Source organism: Notamacropus eugenii, chromosome 1, assembly GCF_028372415.1.
Source record: "Notamacropus eugenii isolate mMacEug1 chromosome 1, mMacEug1.pri_v2, whole genome shotgun sequence".
NCBI lineage: Eukaryota > Metazoa > Chordata > Mammalia > Diprotodontia > Macropodidae > Notamacropus > Notamacropus eugenii.
Window position 1 is genome coordinate 74622740 of NC_092872.1, and position 22047 is coordinate 74644786.

The following is a 22047-nucleotide window of genomic DNA, read 5'->3' on the forward strand; positions in this document are numbered from 1 at the left end:
GGGCCTGCTTGAGCTCTCCTGCCAAAGCCCTTAAAATACATGTTAAAAAATGACTCTAAACAAATTCAAGAGCAGCAGAAGCCACAAAATGACAGAGTGAAACAGATTTCCAGCCCAAGACAGCCTGGAAGGCCATCAGGAAGGGTCTATCACACTAGACTCAAAGTGGAACAGTGGGCCACACCAGCACAGGTGGGACTCATGGGCAGCTGCTGCAATTTCCAGATTTCTCAACCCACAAACACCAAACACAGCTTCAAAGATCAGTAAGAAAGTTCTTTCACCTGGATGAGAGGGGAGTATGGTCAGGTCCCAGAATGGCTGCAGCCACTGCCACAACAATGGCCACTTCTGGAGCTCTTGGCCAACAGACCATGGGAGAACAGAGGTGCCGATCTGGGTCTCAGTCCTGAGTGGCAATCCTGGGGTGAGGAGGAGCACTGGCATGGTGAAGCTTTTTGGCAGCTGTGGAGAGGGAATACTACTTACAGTTCCAGCTAAGAAAAAAGTGCTTGTGGTTGCTCACAGACCAGAGAGTAGGCCAGAACAGTAAACACCTCTCCCTTGACTACACCACTTTGGAGGAACTGAGAATTTACAGCTCTCTAGAGATATCTCAGAGAACAGTTGCACAAAATCTCTGAATCCTGGGGTAGTACACCCTCCACTTGACAAAGGACTCAAAAGTCAAGTAATTGGCTGGGAAAAAGCCCAAAAAGGGGAAAAAAGTAAGACTATAGAAAGTTAACTTCTTGATAAAAAGGTATTTTCTTCCATCCTTTTGGGTGAGGAAGAGCAAAGCATAAAATCAGAGGAAGACCAAAGCATGCAACCATAGGAAGACAGTAAGGTCAAGACTCCTACATCCAAAGCCTTCAAAAAAATATGCAATGGCCTCAGGCCATGGAAAAGTTCAAAAAGGATTTTGAAAGTCAATTAAGAGAGGTGGAGGAAAAACTGGGAAAAGAAATGAGAGTGACGCAAGAAAATTATGAAAAATGAATCAATAGTTTGCTAAAGGAGACCCAAAAAATGCTAAAGAAAATAATACCTTTAAAAAAAGACTAACCCAAATGGCAAAAGACGTCCAAAAAGCCAATGAGGAGAAGAATGCCTTAAAAAACAGAATTGGCCAAATGGAAAAGGAGGTCCAAACGCTCACTGAAGAAAATAGTTCTTTAAATATTAAAATGGAGCAGATGGATGCTAATGACTTTATGAGAAATCAAGAAATTATAAAACAAAACCGAAAGACTGAAAAAATAGAAGACAGTATGAAATATCTCACTGGAAAATAGATCCAGGAGAGATAATTTAAAAGTTATTGGTCTACCTGAAAACCATGACCAATAAAAGAGCCTAGACATCATCTTCCAAGAAATTATCAAGGAAAACTGCCCTGATATTCTAGAATCAGAGGGTAAAACAAAAATGGAAAGAATTCGTGATCATATCCTAAAAAAGATGCCAAAAGGAAAACTCCCAGGAATATTGTAGCCAAATTCCAGAGTTTCCAGATCAAGGAGAAAATATTATAAGCATCCAGAAAAAAAAAATTCAAGTATTGTGGAAATACAATCAGGATCAAAAGGCTTGGAATATGATATTCCAGAGGTTAAAGGAGATAGGATTAAAACTAGGAATCACCTACCCAGAGAAACTGAGTATAATCCTTCAGGGAAAAAAAAAGAATTTCAACGAAATAGAGGACTTCCAAGCATTCTTGTTGAAAAGACCAGAGCTGAACAGAAAATCTGCCTTTCAAATACAAGAATCAAGAGAAACATGAAAAGGTAAACAAACAGGAAAGAGAAGCCATAAGGGACTTATTAAAGTTGAACTGATTACATTTCTACATGGAAAGATGATATTTGTAACTCATGAGACCTTTCTCAGTATTAGGGTAGTTAGAGGGAATAAATATATATACATATATATATATATATATATAGGTGTGTATGGGTGTATGTATGTGTGTGTGTATATATATATATATATATACACACACATAGACTGAGGGCACAGAGTGAGCTCAATATAAAGTGAGAACACCTAAAAAATATATTATTGAGTGGAATGTGTGTGTGTTTGTCTTTTGTTGCTGAAGAAGACCATACCATCAGAGAAATAATGACATGACTTGCATTTGACTTTGTTTTGAGTGAGGGAGGGCTGTGCAGGTCACCAGCCTCACTTCTCCTCCACAGCCATCTGAATCCAGTGATCCATAACCCATATTCATCAGGATGACTGGAGATGACTCAAGATGAGGCAATTGAGGTTAAGTGACTTGCCCAAGGTCACACATATAGTGAGTGTCAAGTGTCTGAGGTGAGGTTTGAACTCAGGTTCTCCTGACTCCTGCACTGGTGCTCTATCCACTGCACCACCTAGCTGCCCTGAGTGGAATGAACTAGGAGTATGAGAAAGGGACAGGTAGAATGTATCAAATCATCTCAGATGAAAGAGGCAAGAAAGAGCTTTCACAATGGAGGGGAAGAGAGGGGAGATGAAAGGGAATAAGTGAGCCTTACTCTCATGGGATTTGGCTTAAGGAGGGAATGACACACACTCAATTGGATATGGAAATCTATTTTACCCTGCAGGAAGGCAGGGGGGAAGGGGATAGGAGAGGGAAAATAATAGAAGGGACAGCAAATTAGGGAAGGGGTAAGCAGAAGCAAACACTATTGTGGGAGGACAAGTCAAGGGAGAGAATGAAATAAACTGAGGGCAGGATAGGACAGGGGAAATGTGGTTAGTCTTCTGGAATATAACTATTATGGAAGTATTTTGCATGGCTACACATGTATGACCTATACTGAACTGCTTGTTTTCTCAATGAGGGTGGATGGGGAGGGAAGAAGGGAGAGAATATGGAACTCAAAGCTTTAAAAATGAATGTTAAAAACTTTTTGCATGCAGCTGGGAAATAAGATGTACAGGCTATTTTGAGCTACAGGAAAACAGAGGGGAGGGGGACAGACTGGAGAAAGGGGTAAATCAGGGGGCATACTGTCCTGAAATGGGGGTGGAGAGAGATGAGATGGAGAGAAAATTTTGAATTCAAATTCCTGTGGAAGTGAATGTTGAAAACTGAAAAATAAATTAATCATATATTTTAAAAAAAATTAGTCTTAAGGTCAAAGGGGTAAAAATTTTATATACTTAAAGTTAGTTTCTAGAAGACAATATTATGCTCTTATTTTCACTGGTAATAAAAGCAAATCAGCACAAGATAAAATCCTGTCCATTTTAAAGGTCAACATAAAAGAGGCACAAAAATGAAAATGTTCTCTATTTTCTCTAATACCCTCCAGAATCAAGAAATTCTAGCAGTAGGAATATGCACTTGAAGCATTAAATTGTGGACCCCTTAGACCTGAGCTGTGAGCTAAGGTGTTGTGTGTAAGCTTGGCAACTCAAATGAAAGGTGGTATCCCAGAAACTGGATTATCACCAGAGATTCATCCAGAAGGAACAACAAAAAGGAGATCAAAGGAACAAGCAATAGAACTAGAAGCAAATAATCAGGTTATAAAGGAAGCAACATACAGGGTAATCTATCACTGCCAGGAAGTGAGATTTATATTCTTTGAAATCCATAGTACACAGCTGTTTATTATATGTGTTATCTCTGCCTAATGGTGCCAATGCTTATCTTCTGCATCTGTAGCAAGTGGGCCCCAATACTATACTCCTTCCTCTGAGAACCCTTCCCTACAATCCCTTAGACCCCAAGAAAACTGTGTGAGTGCCAAATATGGAAAGAATATGTGAGATTGTGGAGGTTTGAGAGGAAGCCCTGTAACTTTTCCAATCCACAAAGTACTAGAGTTGCCCCCCAATGATATTGGAATCCAGTGCTTTCTTAACCATCAATTCCTCCTAATCAGTCATTACTGAAGAAGGTCATGGAATGTAGAGACCAAGGTCTTTAAAGCCCTTTAAATAAGACCTAATAATTTTGTTTAATCACAATAACCAGTAGAAGACCTAGTGTACTTGCACAGTGTCAAGGAGCCTTAGCTGAACGAAGTAAGTTTATTGCTTGAGGAAAGGACAAATGTCCTGGTCTTCCAATTTCCAGAATGGTTAGCTGGCAAGGTAGATTCTAACTCGTTAGCAACCAAACCTAGTCACTAATCTTTGAGGATCCAATGGTGTATTTGTAGCCTTTTGTTGGTCTCTTAAAGGGCCTGGGCACAGTTTCTAAGTCTTAGAGAAAGCTGTTAACTGAATAGTAATAAATCATGAGGGGTGGCAATAAATGAAAGTGGAATCTATAGTTTGAATATGTGTTGTGTTCTGAATGGGAACGTTATATAATAGGAACATTATATAATGATTAAAATAGCAATAATAATAGTAAGATGAGTCAGTTATCCTAGTGGTAATGAGGTACTAAATGGTTCCCTCCATCTGGCTGCAAGGGAGGGGGTGGGTAGATGTGTAGTAGAATGGCACCTGATATACAGTACAGAGAGAAAGGCTGAGTTTCTTCAAATCTTAGCTAAAATCACACCTTCTGTAAGAAGGCTTTTTCAGTCACACTTAATGCTAGTGCCACCTTCCATTACCTTCATTTATCCCATAAATATCATTTGTACTTAATTGTATGTTGTCTCCTCATTAAACTGTGAGCTCCTTGAAAGTACAGGTTGTTTTTTGCCTTTCTTATATCCCCTTGCTTCATACAGTGCCTGGCACAGAGTAGGTGCTTAAATGCTTGTTGACAAGAAACAGAAAATTAATTATGGCCCCCAGCTGGAGATGTAATGGCTCAATAAATTATGAAGCCAGAAGAATTGTGCTGCTTTCTTCAACAGTTGCCGGTAGAAAAATGGCTGGCTTTAGTCAGTTCCCACCACCACACTTTGACAGTGCCCTACCTGAGAGGGAGACAAGCCTTCAACAAAGTTCAAAGCTACTGAAGACCATGTCCACATGAAATTGGCAAGAGGCCTATAGCAGCTGCTACTTCTAAGTTTTATTTTAACCCTCTTAATAGTCCAGCATGTGGAATACTTCTCTAGAAGTCAAGACAGAGGAGTAAGAAGTAAGTTGCTCTGACTACACATGTGTAACCATATCAATTTGCTTGCCTTCTCAATGGAGGTGGGTGGGGAGGAAAGAAGGGAGAGAAGTTGGAAGTCAAAGTTTTAAAAATGAATGTTAAAACTTATTTTTACATGCAGCTGGGAAATAAGATATACAGGCAATGGGGTATAGAAATCTTTCTTGCCTTACAAGAAAATAGAGGGGAAGAGGATAAGAGAAGGGAGGGGTGTGAAAGAACGGACAGCAGACTAGGGGAAGGGGTAATCAGAATGCACGTTGTTTTGGGGTGAGTGGAGGTGAATTCAAGTGAATGTTGAAAACTAATAAATAAATAAATTTTTTAAAAAAGAAGTTGCTCTCACCCTCCCTTATTGACCTTTGAAAGGCCAGAAAATATCACCCCAAGAAAAACCCTGTAACAGTTCACCCAACAGTAAGATGGGCCATTGCAGTCTTGTAGCCTAGGAAACCTAGAAGATTAATGGGAAAAGCCCCTCTCACTCTAGGGGAGGAGGAGCAGTATAGGACAGGAGGCATATCCCAGCAAGTAGCAGCAAGCCCTACCTCAGGAAACCAGGGGCAGATCTTGAGCCCCAGGGTGGTGGAGCAGGCAAGGTGCCTCAGTATAGGCAGGGAAGCTGGTAGCCCCCAGATCAGGAAACCACCACATGCACTGGTGCACTGACTTTCTCCAGCAGCCAAATCTCCCAGTGCTTCAGTACAACTTTAGGAAGCACAGCTCCAGGCTGGCAGACATTCTCTGGCAGCCAAATATTCCAGTGTCTTAAAGAGGCCTGGGGGAGCAGGTGTCCCCCAGGGACCAGACTTCCCACCCCCAGAACACCAGTGCTGCTGACCCCAGCTCAGCACCAGGGAAGCTGCCAGACCCTTAGAGACTCCAGCTGCTGAGGCCCCAGCACACAAAGCCAGTGACCAGGTCCCAGACTACCAGCACAATGAACTTGAGTCAGAGCCCTCTGTGCTCCAAAAGGAGAGCTCAACTTTGAAAGCCAGGAAATAGACAAATATCATGAGCAAAAAGCAGAAACAGACAATGACCATGTATTCTTATTATGGGGATAGGGAAGATCAAGGCACAAATTCAGAAAAGGGCAATATTGTTAATATACCCACATCCAAAACCTCAAAGGGGAATATGAAATGCTCTCAAGCCCAAAAAGGCTTCCTGGAAGAGCTCAAGGAGGATTTTAAAAGTCAAATAAAAGAAGAAGAAAAACTGGGAAAATAAATGAGAAGTTGCAAGGAAGAATCAATAGTTTGGAAAAGGATGAACAAAAATTGACTGTAGAAAACAAATTCTTAAAAATACAATTGGTCAAATACGGGAAAAAAAGTACACTGAAGAAAAAAAATCCCTGAGAAGGAGAATTGGCCAAATAGAAAAAGAGGCACAAAAACTTACTGAAGAGAAGAACTCCATAAAAAGTAAAATGGGTCAAATGGAAAAGTAGGTACAAAATCTAATAGAAGAAAAAAAATTCATTAAAAATTAGAATTGGGCAAGTGAAAGCTAATGACTCTATGAGATATCAAGAATCAGTCAAACAGAAACAAAAGAATGAAAAATAGAAGAAAACATAAAATACCTCACTGGTAAAACAATTGACCTGGAAAACAGATCCAGGAGAGACAATTTAAAAATCACTGGTCTACCTGGAAACCATGATAAGTCTGGACAACATCTTTCAGGAAATCATCAAGGAAAACTACTCTGAGATCCTTGAACCAGAAGGTAAAATAGTCATCAAAAGAATCCACCAATCACATCTTAAAAGAGATCCCAAATTGAAACTGCCAAGGAATATTGTAGCCAAATTCCAAAATTGCTAAGTCAAAGAGAAAATACTGCAAGCAGCCAGAAACAAACAATTTAAATATCATGGAACCACAGTCAAGACAACGCAAGACCTTGCAGCTTCTACATTAAAAGATCGAAGGACACGGAATATGATATTCCATAAGGCAAAGAAACTTGGATTACAACCAAGGATCAACTCCCCAGCACCACTGAGCATAATCTTCAAGACAGGAGATGGCCATTCAACGAAAGAGAGGACTTCCAAATCTTTCTGATGAAAAGACCAGAGCTCACCAGAAAATCTGATTTGCAAATACAAAACTCGAGGCATAAAAACACAAACAGGAAAGAAAACAACAACAACAACATGTTATTAAGGGCAAACTGTTTACATTCCTACAAGGTAAGATGACACTTGTAACTCCTGAGAACTGTATCATTATTATGCCATTTAAAAGAAGCCTACATAGAAAGAAGGTGTTGGGTATAAGTTGACTTTGATCTGATGAAAAAAATCTTAAAGTGGTGAAAAGGGATTGTGCTGGGACAAGAGGAAAGGAGGCAGAGAAGGCTAAATTACATCCCATGAAAAGGCACGAAAACCTATTAGAGTAGAGGGAAAGAAGGGAGGGAGATGAACAGTGTTTGAACCTTACTCTTAACAGACTTGTCAAAGAAGGAATAACATAATTAGGTATAGAAATCTAACTTGCCCTACAGGAAGTAGGAGGGGAAAGGGGAAGAAAAGGGAAGGGGCTGATAGAAGGGAGGACAGAATGAGGGAGGTGGTGGTTTAAAGCAAAACTCTAGTGAAGAAGGAAAGGGAGAAAGAGAGAAAAACATAAACAGAGGAAAATAAGATGCAGAGAAAGACACAGATAGTAATCATAGCTGTGAATATGAATGGGATGAACTCTCCCATAAAACAGAAGCAGACAGCAGCGTGTATTAAGAACCATAATCCTACCATATGTTGTTTACAAGAAACACATTTGAAGTAGAGGGATACACACAGAGTAAAGGCAAAAGGCTGGAGCAAAATATATTAGCTTCAGCTGAAGTAAAAAAAGCAGGGGTAGCAATCCTGATATCTCAGACAAAGCAAAAGCAAAAAGAGGTCCAATTAAAAGAGATAAGGAAGGAAACTACAACCTGCTAAAAGGCACCATGGACAATGAAGTAATATCATTACTAAACATATATGCACCAAGTAATATAGCATCCAACTTCTTAGAGGAAAAGTTAAGTGGGTTACAGGAAGAAATAGATAACAAAGCTATACTAGTAAGGGACAACTCAAACTCCCCCTCTCAGGACTAAATAAATCTAACTACAAAAGAAACAGAAAGAAGCTAAGGAGATGAAAAGAATTTTAGAAAAGTTAGATATGGCTTATTTCTGGAGAAAATTGAACAAGGATAGAAAGGAATATACCCTTCTCTCAGTGGTACATGGAACCTACACAAAAACTGACCACGTATTAGGGCATAAAAACCTCATAATATAATACAAAAAGGCAGAGATAGGCAACGTATCCTTTTCAGATCATGATGCAATAAAAAGTTACATGTAATAAAGGACCATGGAAAGACAGACTAAAAATTAATTAGAAACTAAATAATGTAGTCCTAAAGAACGAATGAGTCAAACACCAAATCATAGAAACAGTCATTAACTTCATCCAAGAGAATGACAATAATGAGACAATATACCAAAACTTATGGGATGCAGTGAAAGCAGTTCTCAGGAAATTTTATCTCTCTGAATAATAACATGAATAAAATAGAGAAAGAAGAGATCAGTGAAATGGGAATGCAATTAAAAAAGCTAGAAAAAGAACAAACTAAAAGTCCCCAATTAAATATCAAATTAGAAATTCTGAAAATGAAAGGAGGGATAAATAAAATTGAAATTAAGAAAACTACTGAATGAATAAATAAAACTAAGAGCTGGTTTTATGGGAAAACTGATATAATAGATAGACCTTTAGTTAATTTGATTAAAGAATAAGAAAAAAAAATTACCAGCATCAAAAAAGGAAAGGGTGAATTCAGCACCAATGAAGAGGAAATCAAAACCATAATTAGGAGCTATTTTGCCCAACTGTATGCCAATAAATTTGACAATCTTAGTGAAACGGATGAATACTTACAAAAATATAAATTGCCCAGAGTAACAGACCAGGAAATAAAATACTTAAATAACTCTATTTTAGAAAAAGAAATTGAACAAGCCATCAATGAACTCCCTAAGAAAAATCTCCAGGCCAAATGGATTTACAAGTGAATTCTATCAAACATTTAAAGAACAATTAAGTCCAATATTACATAAACTATTTGGGAAAAATGATAAAGGGGTCCTACCAAATTTCTTTTATGATACAAATATATGCTGATATATACACTGGGAAGAGCCTAAAAAGAGAAAGAAAATTATAGATCAATTTCCCTAATGAATACAGATGCAAAAATTTTAAATAAAGTATTAACAAAGAGATTAAAGCAACTTATTTTGAGAATAATATACTATGACCAGGTAAGATTTATACCAGGAATGCAGGGTTGGTTCATTATTAGGAAAATAGTCAGTATAATTGCTCATATCAACAACAAAACTAACAGAAATCATATGATTATCTCAATAGATGCAGAAAAAGTTTTTGACAAAATACAATACCCATTCCTATTAAAAACTCTAGAGAGCATAGGAATAAGTGGAGCCTTCCATAAAATGACAGGTGGTATCTATCTAAAATCATCAGCAAGGATTTTATGTAATGAGGATAAGCTAGAAGCATTTCTAATAAGATCTGGGGTGAAACAAAGATGGCCATTATCATCACTGTTACTCACTACTGTACTAGAAATGTTAGCTTTAGCAATAAAAGAAAAAAAATTGAAAGAATTAGGATAGGCAAATAAGAAACAAAGGCATCATTCTTTGCAAATGACATAATAGTATACTTTGAGAATCCTAGAGAAAATTAAGTAAAACATTACTTGAAATAATAAGCAAATTTAGCAAAGTTGCAAGGATATAAAACAAACCCATATAAATCATCAGTATTTCTATATATTACTAAAAAAGCCCAACAGCAAGAGACAGAGAAATTCCACTTAAAATTACTGTAGACATTATAAAATATTTTGGAGTCTACCTGCCAAGACAAACTCAGGAACTATATGAGCACAATTACAAAACATTTTTTCACACAAATAAAGTCAAAACTAAATCACTGGGAAAATATCAGTTACTCATTGGTAGGCTGAGCTAATACAATAAAAATGACAATTCTACCTAAATTAATTTACACTGTCAGTACCATACCAATCCAACTACCAAAAAAGTTAGTTTATAGAGCTAGAAAAAATAACAAAATTAATCTAAAAGAACAAAAGGTCCAGAATGTCAAGGGAATTAATGAAAAGAAATGCAAGGGAAGGTGGCCTAACTGTATCAGATCCTAAACTGTATTTTAAAGCAGCAATCATTAAAACTGATTGGTACTGGCTAAGAAATAGAGTGGCTGATCAGTGGAATAGGTTAGGTACACAGGACACAACAGTCAATGACTATAATAATCTACAGACTCTAGCTTCTGGGATAAGAACTCACTAATTAAAATGTCTAGGGAAAACTGGAAAACAGTATAGCAGAAACTAGGCACTAACATCTTACACTGTATACCAATATAAGGTCAAAATGGGTACATGATTTAGACATAAAGGATGAAACCATAAGCAAGTCAGGAAAGCACATTTAACTGTCAAATCTATGGAGACTGAAGAATTTATGACCAACCAAGAGATACAAAACATTATGAAATGCAAAATGGATGATTTTGATTACATTAAAGTGTAAAGGTTTTACACAAACAAAGTCAATAAAACCTAGATTAGAAGGGAAGAGGAAAGCTGAGAAACGATTTTTACAGCCAGTGTCTCTGATAAAGGTCTAATTTCTAAAATATATAGAGAATTGAGTTGAATTTTTAAGAATACAAGTCATTCCCTAATTGATAAATGGTCAAAAGATATGAACAGGCAGTTTTCAGAGGAAGAAATTAAAGCTATCTATAGTGATAGGAAAAAATGCTCTAAATCACTATTGATTAGAGAAATGCAAATCAAAACAACTCTGAGGTACCACATCACACCTATCACATTGGCTAACATGATAAAAAAGGAAAATGATAAATGTTGGAGAAGATGTGGGAAAACTACAATGCTAATGCAATGTTGATGGAGTTGTAAATTAACCCAACCATTCTAGAGAGCAATTTAGAACTATGCCCAAAGGGCTATAAAACTGTGCAAACACTTTGGCTCAGCAATACCACACTTCCAGGTCTGCATCCCAAAAAGATCATAAAAATGAAAAAAGGACCTACATGTACAAAAATATTTATGGCAGCTGTTTTTGTGTTAGTAAAGAACTGGAAGTTGAGGAAGTTGATCTTCATCAATTGAGGAATAGTTGAACAAGTTGTGGTATACGAATGTAATGAAGTACTACTATGCTATAAGAAATGATGAGAAGGCAGACTTCAGAAAAACCTGGAAAGACTTCTATGAACTGATGCTGAGTGAAATGAGCAGAATCAGAAGAACACTGTACACAGTAACAGCCACATTGCGTGTTGACTAACTTTGATAGACTTAGCTCTTCAAGAATCCAAGACATCTCCAAAAAACTCAAGATGGAAAATGCTATCCACATCCAGAGAAAAAACTTCGGAGTCTGAATGAACACTGAAGCATACTATTTGCTCTCCTGTTCTGCTGTTGTTTTGTTTCTTCTTTCTTGTGGTTCCTCTCCCATTGGAGCAACTAGGTGGTGCAGTGGATAGAGCACAAGTGCAGGAGTCAGGAGGACCTGAGTTCAAATCTCACCTCAGACACTTGACACTCACTAGCTGTGTGACCTTGGGCAAGTCACTTAACTCCAACTGCCTGATCCTGGGTCATCTCCAGTCATCCTGATGAATATCTGGTCACTGGATTCAGATGGCTCTGGAGAAGTGAGGCTGGTGACCTGCACAGCCCTCCCTCACTCAAAACAAAGTCAATTGCAAGTCATGTCATTATTTCTCTGATGGTATGGTCTTCTTTGGCAATGAAGGATGAACACACACTCCTCTCCCATTAGTTCTAGTTCTTCTTTACATTATGATTAATGTGAAAATATATTTAATATGTATAAGTAGGGCCTGCATGCTATCTTGGGGAGAAGGGAGAAGGAGGGGAAGAAAATTTATTTATTTATTTTTAAATTTATTTATTTAACTTTTAACATTCATTTTCACAAAATTTTGGGTTCCAAATTTTCTCCCCATTTCTCCCCTCCCCCCGCCCCAAAATGCCAAGCATTCTAATTGCCCCTTTCACCAATCTGCCCTGTCTTCTAACATCCCTCCCTTCCCTTGTCCCCATCTTCTCTTTTGTCCTGTAGGGCCAGATAACTTTCTGTACCCCATTATCTGTATTTCTTATTTCCTAGTAGTAAGAACAATACTCGACAGTTGTTCCTAAAACTTTGACTTCCAACTTCTCTTCATCCCTCCCACTCCATCCATTCCCTTTGGGAAGCAAGCAATTCAATATAGACCATATCTGTGTAGTTTTGCAAATGACTTCCAGAATAGTCGTGTTGTGTAAGACTAACTGTATTTCCCTCCATCTTATCCTGCCGCCCATTGCTTCTGTTCTCTCTTTGGATCCTATCCCTCCCCAAGAGTGTTGATTTCAAATTGCTCCCTCCTCCCACTGCCCTCCCTTCTCTCATCCCCCCCACCCTGCTTATCCCCTTCTCCCCCATTTTCCTGTATTGTAAGATAAGTTTTCATACCAAAATGAGTGTGCATTTTATTCCTTCCTTTAGCCGAATGTGATGAGAGTAAGCTTCATGTTTTTCTCTCACCTCCCCTCTTTTTCCCTCCACTGAAGAGTCTTTTGCTTGCCTCTTTTATGAGAGATAATTTGCCTCATTCCATTTCTCCCTTTCTTCTCCCAATATATTTCTCTCTCACCCCTTAATTTCATTTTTTTAAGATATGGTCCCATCCTAGTCAATTCACTCTGTGCTCTGTGTGTGTGTGTATGTGTGTGTGTGTGTGTGTGTGTGTGTGTGTGTGTGTGTGTGTGTGTGTGTGTGTAATCCCACCAACTACCTACATACTGAAAAGTTTCAAGAGTTACAAATATTGTCTTTCCATGTAGGAATGTAAACAGTTCAACTTTAGTAAGTCCCTTATGACTTCTCTTTGCTGTTTACCTTTTCATGCTTCCCTTCATTCTTGTGTTTGAAGGTCAAATTTTCTTTTCAGCTCTCATTTTTCTTCTTTTTTTTTTATTTTAATTTTTTATTCATTTTAAATTTAAACACAAAATGAGAAATAAAAACATTTAAACATGAATATGTGCACATATGTGCACATACATATGTGTATGTGCACATATATGTGAAACATATTGTACATACTTGTGATTATGACTTCTTTTTCTAGCATCTTCCTTCATGAGTCCCAATATTTCCATGTTTTGTAAACTCGACCAGATCATCATTTCTTTCTTTTTTTTAAATTTTTTTTAATTTAACTTTTAACATTTATTTTCACACAATTTTGGGTTACAAATTTTCTCCCCTTTTATCCCCTCCCCCACCCCAGACCCAAGCTTTCTAATTGCCCCTGTGACCTATCTGCTCTCTCCTCTATCCTCCCTCCCTGCCCTTGTCTCCGTCTTCTCTTTTGTCCTGTAGGGCCAGATAGCTTTCTTGACCCCTTAACCTGTATTTCTTGTTACCCAGTGGTAAGAACATTACATTTGGTCCTAACACTTAGAGTTCCAACTTCTTTAGCTCCCTCCCTCTCCACCCCTTCCCCTTGGAAGACAGGCAATTCAATATAGGCCATATCTGTTTAGTTTTGCAAATGATTTCCATACTAGTTGTGTTGTATAGGACTAACTATATTTCCCTCCATCCTATCCTGTCCCCCATTACTTCTATTTTCTTATGGTCCTTTCCCTCCCCATGAGTGTCGACCTTCAGCTCTCATTTTTTCATCAAGAATGCTTGAAAGTCCTCAATTTCATTGAAAGACCATTTTTTCCCTTGAAGTATTATACTCAGTTTTGCTGAATAGGTGATTCTTGGTTTTAGTCCTAGTTCCTTTGACTTCTGGAATATCCTATTCCATGCCCTTCGATCCCTTAATGTAGAAGCTGCTAGATCTTGTGTTATCCTGATTGTATTTCCAGAATACTTGAATTGTTTCTTTCTAGCTACTTGCAATATTTTCTCCTTGACCTGGGAACTCTGGAATTTGGCCACAATGTTCCTAGGAGTTTCTCTTTCTGGATCTCTTTCAGGAGGGGATCAGTGGATTCTTTCAATATTTATTTTGCCCTCTGGTTCTAGAATATCAGGGCAGTTTTCCCTGATAATTTCATGAAAGATGATGTCTAGGCTCTTTTTTTGATCATGGCTTTCAGGTAGTCCCATAATTTTTAAATTGTCTCTCCTGGATCTATTCCCCAGGTCAGTTGTTTTTCCAATGAGATATTTCACATTATCTTCCATTTTTTCATTCTTTTGGTTTTATTTTGTGATTTCTTGGTTTCTCATAAAGTCATTGGCCTCCATCTGTTCCATTCTAATTTTGAAAGAACTATTTTCTTCAGTGAGCTTTTGCACCTCCTTTTCCATTTGGCTAATTCTGCTTTTTAAAGCATTCTTCTCCTCATTGGCTTTTTGAACCTCTTTTGCCAATTGAGTTAGCCTATTTTTCAAGGTGTTATTTTCTTCAACATTTTTTTTGGGTCTCCTTTAGCAAGGTGTTGACCCGCTTTTCAAGCTTTTCTTGCATCTCTCTCATTTCTCTTCCCAGTTTTTCCTCCACCTCTCTAACTTGATTTTCAAAATCCTTTTTGAGCTCTTCCATGGCCTGAGCCCACTGGATATTTATTTTGGATGTTTGGGATACAGAAGCCTAGACTTTTATGTCTTTCCCTGATGGTAAGCACTGTTCTTCCTCATCTGAAAGGATGGGAGGAGATATCTGTTCACCAAGAAAGTAACCTTCTATGGTCTTATTTTTTTTCCCTTTTTTTGGGCATTTTCCCAACCAGTTACTTAACTTTTGGGTCCTTTGTCAAGAGTAGGGTATACTCTGGGAATCTGTGAGATCTCAGTTCCTCCAACGTGGCACAATCAAGCATGTACTGGTCTGGATGCAGAGAGGGATTTTTGTGCCCAGAATCTTAGCAGATATCTCTCCACAGCCACTTGGCCTCCAGTTCCGATAAAGTCATTACTGGGGGCTGATTTTCAGATAAGCTGGATGGGCAGACCATTCAGTGTAAGACAAAGACCAGCTCTCCCAGGGCCTCTACTCAGGGCTGAGGTAACACTCAGCTTTTCAATGCCCCCAGGGGTTTTTATGCTCCACCAATGAGCGGTCTGTACAGGCTGCTGTGCACCCTCTGTGGCTGCTGCCTGCTGTCAGAGCTATGGGAAGGCCCTTCTCCCTTCCTGGGAAGCTGATAAAACCCCCTCACTGACCCAAGCACCTGTGGGCCGAAGGGATCTGAGGACCTGCTACTGAGATTCTGCCCCCAAGGTGTCCTCCTCCCAGAGTCACGACGCGCTGCTCAGCCAAGGCTGGGCTGGGTTCCGCGTCCAGCGCAACCGACATTTCCATGGGCCTTTCAGGTCACCATGGGCTGGAAATCTCCTCCACTCTGTCGTTCTTCACTTCTGCTGCTCTAAAATTTGTTGAGAGTCCCTCTCTACAGGTATTTTATGGGCTGTGGGGAGGATCCTGAGTAAGTGTGTCTTTCTAGTCTGCCATCTTGGCTCCACCCCAGGGAAGAAAATTTAAAACTCAAAATCTTATGGAATTGAATACTGAAAACTAAAAACAAATTATTTTTAAAAAGGTAGCCTAGCATGTATTTTAAAAATTCCAGCTCTTCCTAAATTTGGCTACATTTAGGTAAATTTGTGTTTTTCCAACTTTACGTACAATCAGTACTTGCAGATCACATCAGCATGTGTTCCTATTAACTAGATTTGTATGTTGTCTATAGGTAACGATGTTACTGAGGTGTAGGATTACCCCAGCCCCAATTTTTGCATGTCTTGGAAGATAATATTCACAAATTACTAAAAGCTGAGCAGTAGAATAATTCAAAGTACTCATACTCATATTGTTTGAATTACTGTTTTCTAGTCATCCCTTTGGCAACAGTCTTAGAGTAGGAAAAGAAACCTAGAAGGTCCAGCATGGTGAAAACCAAGGCATCCAACCAATGATTCAGAAGACTTAAGTTTTGTGGTAAAAGATATTAGTTACAAATAGGAAATGCTATGGTCATGGCAGACTGGAGATCACCATTGTTTTTCTTCAGGAAGAGTACTAGTGCCCCTACAGATGACACAGATGGCCAGCTAAACTTCTTCCAAAGGTTTGTGGCCAAGAATTCCTTAAGGCCTGGACAAAGTTCAGTAAGTGCAAATGATGGGATTGGAGCCCATGACAGAGCCTTGATATCATATCAACTGATAGTGGAAGGGAGTAACTGGCTGCTAATGTGGCTCATATATATCCCTGCTGTGCACAAAGCAATAATCTGGGTTGCAGGTGATCTGCAGACACTCCATGTGGCAATACATAAGACACATCAGCTCAACTATCACACAGTCCACATTTCTGGGAGATGAAGAGAAATAGGAGGTTTTACAGATGATCACTGAGGGATGAAGCTTGGAGAAAAGAGGAAACCACTTTTTTGTTTGTTTCTAGTGCTACAGGAGAGATACAGTGTTGGTTAGTGATCTCCTTACGTCAAACCAAAGATCCACCTATAGAAGACTTAGCCCAAATATTACAAACAATACTCTGCTAAAGGAATCATTTTAGGTTGGCACTGAGACAGCATTCTCTTAAATACAGTTATTCAACCAGCAGGTTCTCCAACTAACATTGTCATCTAGCCCAAATTTCACTGTTGTGTCTCTAAGGATTTCACAGGATACTGGTTTTGTGGAAATCAAAATCCACTGTTTTCTATGGCATCTCCTGTATTAATTATCAAATGAAGAAATGTGGTTAATTTGGCATTATATGTTTTTAGTAAATCCATGTTGGCTGACTCCTAGAGAGTACTGCATTTTACAAATGCTCACAAACCATCTGTTTAATTATCCTAGAAATTGACATCAAATTCATGTATGTTTTTTAATTCATGTTTATAAAAAATTTATTTTCATTCTGAACTTAAACATTCCAAAAAGGGCTTTTTTGCACCTACAGCCAAACACAAGAGGAGAAATGCATGTGAAATTGTGCTCTCTATTTCATATCAATTTTTTAAAAGTATATAACAATTCCATATTACTTTCAAAACTACCCTGTTTCCTGTGCTTCCTTCAGGAATCCGTTCCTGTTTATGCATTTTAAAAATCTTTCTCTTCCTCTCAACTCCCTTCCTTCATTAAAACAAAAAGAAAAATAATTTTAGAACAATAAGTACAGTAAAGCAAAACAAACGCATACAAGGGCCACATCCAAAGTATTTGTTTTGGCACCTTGAGCCTGACACTTCTGTCAGAAGGAGTGTAACATGCTTCACTCCTCTGTCCTCTGATATGAGATATGATTGGTTACTGCATCAAGGAGAGTGAAGTCTTTTCATGTTTTGGTCTTTGTTGGGTTGATTTTTTTTTTAAACAGTGCAGCTGTCCTCATATAAAATGTTCTCCTAGTTCTGTTCACTCCACTTGCCATCAGTTCATGTTACTCAAGATTTTCTGCAATCATCTCTCCATTTTTTATGATGTAATGTTTTTTCCATCACATTCATAATATCAAATTTTTATCAGCAATTCTTCAGTTCACAGGTAGTCTTTCATAGTTCTTCTTCCCATAGTTCTTCATTTTAATCCCCTCTTTAGGATCAGTTTGTTTTCCTTATGGCTCTTCTCTCTCACTGCTCCTCCTCCTACCCCATCATTGTTTCTCTGTTGAGTTCAATGAATTTCTACATCAAACTATGTTGTCCTTTGTCCATTTCAGATAAGAAGTTCTAATGTCCTCTCTTCCACCTTTTCTTCCACATTTGTATCCTCCTCTTATATACCCAAATATGAGAAATAGCTTCTTTTTCCTTTCTATATAATACTATATGCTTTTACCTTTCCTTTTTCTCCTCTTCAGACACTCAAAAAAGAACCAATCTAACCCTGGGATCTCTGTTGGGTTTTTTTGCTTGTTTTTGTTTTTTAGGTTCCTTTAAGGATCTTTGAAGGCATTAAAAGTTCTAAAGAGGCACTAGCTTCTTTTCTCCCATTAAAATGGAAGAGAAAGAACATATAGCTATATCACCATACAGCTCTATCTAACTGCTCATATAAATGTACCTGTCCACATTTCTCTAGACTCTTGTGTTTCTGTTTCAGAGTTGCTAGTCATCTCTGGGCTTTTCATCAGAAATGTTTGAACATCCTCTATTACATTAAAGGTTCATTTTCCCCCTAGAGAATTATACTCAGCTTTGCAGGATAAGTTATTCATGGCTATAAGCCTATCTCTTTTTCCTTTTGGAATGTTGTATCCCAAGTTTTCCTCTTATTTGTAATATAAGCTATCAGATCTTCTATGATTCTGTCTAAGGTTCCTTAACACTTGAACTGCTCGTTTCTAGATCCTTTCCACTTCTTTTTCCCCTTGATATGGGAGCTCTAGATTTGGACAATAACATTTCTGGGACTCTTCCTTCTGAAGTTCCTTTCAAGAAGTAATCAGTGGAAAAAAAAAGTAATCAGTGGATTCTTTCTATCTTCACTTTGCCCTCTGGGATTTAATGGGTCTGGGCAATTTTCATTGGCATGTATCATTTCAAGATTTCTTGAAATATGCTTTTTGTTTTCAAGTAGTTGAATGGTTTCTTAAGTTATCTCTCTTTGATCTGTTTTGCAGTTTAACTGTTTTTGAGATCACATATCTAATCTTCTCTTCTATTTTAAAAAACCTTTTTATTTTGTTCTAATATTTCTTGTCTCATGAAGTCATTAATTTCTTGGTTAATGAGGGTTTACCACTTTTTCTTCTAAGCTAGTCTCCTGATTTTTTTTCCAGTTTTCATTTCATTAATATCATTTTTTCTGAGCATTCACATAATCCTTGTGGAAAATACATTTTTCCCTTTGAGTCACTGTTTGCAATTGATATGGAGTTACTTACTAATGCTTCTTTTGGGGATCTCTAGATCTATAATATTTTTTTGATACAGGTCAATGTTTTCTCTTTTACTAATCTCACTAGTTTTAGGTTTCTGAATTAGGGCTCTGTGCAAAGGTTAGGCTTTGCCTCCTGCTATGCTTTAGGATGAGATGGTTAGCCTGGCTTAGTCTGGTCCCTGGTCACCTGTATTCTACAGCTGATCTCTACCTTTCAGGGTTAGGCCAATTGGGATCTTTAATGTTTAGAGTAATAGATCTTCAAGACACTCTATGGCATCTGAAGATAGAGTACCAGAGACCTTAGAGAGTCCCAGGGCTATTACACTCTGAATGTTACTGTGCTACTTTGGTCCCTACGTCTCCTTGGGCTTTCAAGGGTCCGCACCCTAAGGCCTGAGAAGTTCCCAGGATTTGTCAGAGAAGGGGAAGCCTCTGCCCTTGCTGCATCTGGACAAAGAAATGTGCAGGCTACAGATATATCTGGCCTGTCTCTGATCCTATTAGAAGGCTGCTAGTTTGTCTGCCTGTCTCAGCACTGACTTTGCTGATGATTCCCTTTCCTATTAAATCTGGGCTCCTGGCTAACTTCTGGTGCATTTCTGGGATGGAAATTGTCACTTACTCTAATTTCCCATTGGATTTCTTGATTATTTGGTCTGGTGGTGATTTCAGTTCTTGCTGAAGTAGGTGTATGGAGGGAATGTTTGAACAAACTATGGGATAATAAATGTAACAGAATATTATTACGTTGTAGGAAATGGCAAAAGTGAGGAATTCAGAGAAGGATGGAAAGGCTTTGGTGAAGTGATACAGAAGGAAGTAAACAGAACCAGGAGAACAATGTCTATGATAATATAATGTAAATGAAAATAATGCTGAAAGACAGTCAAACTCTGAATAACTATAATGCCCAGTCTTAGTTCAAGAGAACAGATCACAGGAACATAGATGTAGAACTGGAAGAGACCTAAGAAGTCATTCAGTTCAACACCCTCATTTTACAGATGAGAAAATGAGGCCCAGGAAGATTAACTGACTTATCCGAAGTCAAATAGGAATTCAAAGTCAAGACTGGAATCCAGGACCTCTAACTTCAGAGTCAGCATTCCACAGAGATAAAGGACTATGAGTATACAATGGTGCATCCACTGTCAAACACAGCTGCTGTGATGATTGGTTTTGTTTATCTGGTTTTCTTTGTAATAAAGGAGCATTCAGTGGAAAGAAATAAAAACTGAGGAAGTGAATGTGGTACAACAAAGCAAAAGGCATTAATAAAATTAAACTGGTGAACTTTTAAGAAGTTAACACTATCAGTTTAGTTATACTCTACTAACTACCAAGCAAATATGCGTACATCGAGAAATTTGCTGAGATATTAAGGCTTAGCCATGATGATACTTAATTTATGTCAGACAGAGTTGATGGCCCATTGTCTGGTTTCTCCCTCTTCACTAATGGAATGATCAGGGTTACATAATGTATTCATTCTTGTTTAATACATTTTATTAATCTAAACATAATAGCATAAAGAATCTGAAGTATGTATGTTACACAAGAATGTCAGGCCTCTGGGAAAATCAACATATAAACATATAGAGACACATAGAAACATGATTTCGCAGGCCAAAAAAACCAGCCATAGTTCTAGATAAGACTCTGCCACTAACTGTGTATGATATCCAGGAGAAGTCACTTTCCACCAATTTTCAAGATGACCTTTAAAGTTTTTTCCCACTTTGAGAATTGAACATGCAAAGTATTACAGGCTACTCATTAATTCAGCCCAGTTCTCTGAAGTGAAACAAAATATATTCACATATATCCAGAAGGTTATATATCTTAATAGAAATCTTATATCCTAACAGAAATACAAAGCTGAAATTCTACTTACTGACCAAATTCTACTTACTTAGAGAAAAGTTTCATATTGTACAAATCAATGAAAAAACTTGAGGATCTAAACTTCTGACATAGTTTTTAGGTTTGGACCATGTTTACATATCATCTGGCTTTTTGAATCATTCCACTGGTATAATCAGTAAGATTATATTTCTTTCTTTCTTTCTTTCCTTAAGACTTTACTTATTTGTTTGCTGGATAGCAAGATAGCTCCCCTATCTATCTCCCCTAGTAATAAATGCTAGAATGTACTCAATCTGCAGGCGTAATGCTCTAACACACTTCCACTGAGTTGGATTTCATGATGAATGAAATCAGAATACCCAAAGAGCAAGAGTAGGATTGCACAAAGAGGGAAACCATAAGTTGAATACAGACATTTTTCTGAAATTCTATCTAGTGCATACTTAAATGTGACATGTGACAACTTAATTAGGGAAGAAAGGACAATGAAAACAAATGATAAACAAGAAAGCAAAACAACTCAAATACTTCTTTTGCTTTTGTCTTCTCAATATCAAAGAGAATGTTGTAGTGATTAGGTATCCCTACCAGAAGAGGGGAGGCCAGTTCTGATAGGTCTTACTATGCTGGGAAGGCTTTCCAGCCTGATCTGTGCTACAGAATGAGCACGCTGTCTAAGGACTAGCCTGGGTGAGTAGGGAGAGAATCATCACCTCAGTGGCTGATGATACAAGAATCTGACTCAGCAGAGAGCAAAATGGAGTCTCTTAAAAGCCCTCATCCAAAGAGGTATTCTCTTAAGACAATTCAAGATTCCCTGAAAGATGCAGCCATAAAAACAATCTTCTGATTATCATCTTGATGTTAATATCCTAACACAAAACTGCTCTTTAAAACAATAACAATAAAATTAACGCTAATTCCAGGGATGCTCTATGGCTGTGAATCATGGAATCTCTTCATCTCCAAATAATCAAAAGTGTGGATTAGTCAAAGGGCAATGAGAAATAAATGGTGGGTGTAAACAGAGGACAGCCTGTAACAATGAAAATTTGTAC

General features: G+C 38.0%; 1 protein-coding gene across 5 annotated transcripts in view; it reads right to left on the reverse strand.

Annotated features, from left to right (window-relative positions):
• Nucleotides 1–22047, reverse strand: part of KIF27 (kinesin family member 27) — a 108504-nt gene that overhangs the window by 24647 nt on the left and 61810 nt on the right. The gene's annotated exons all lie outside the window — the stretch shown is intronic.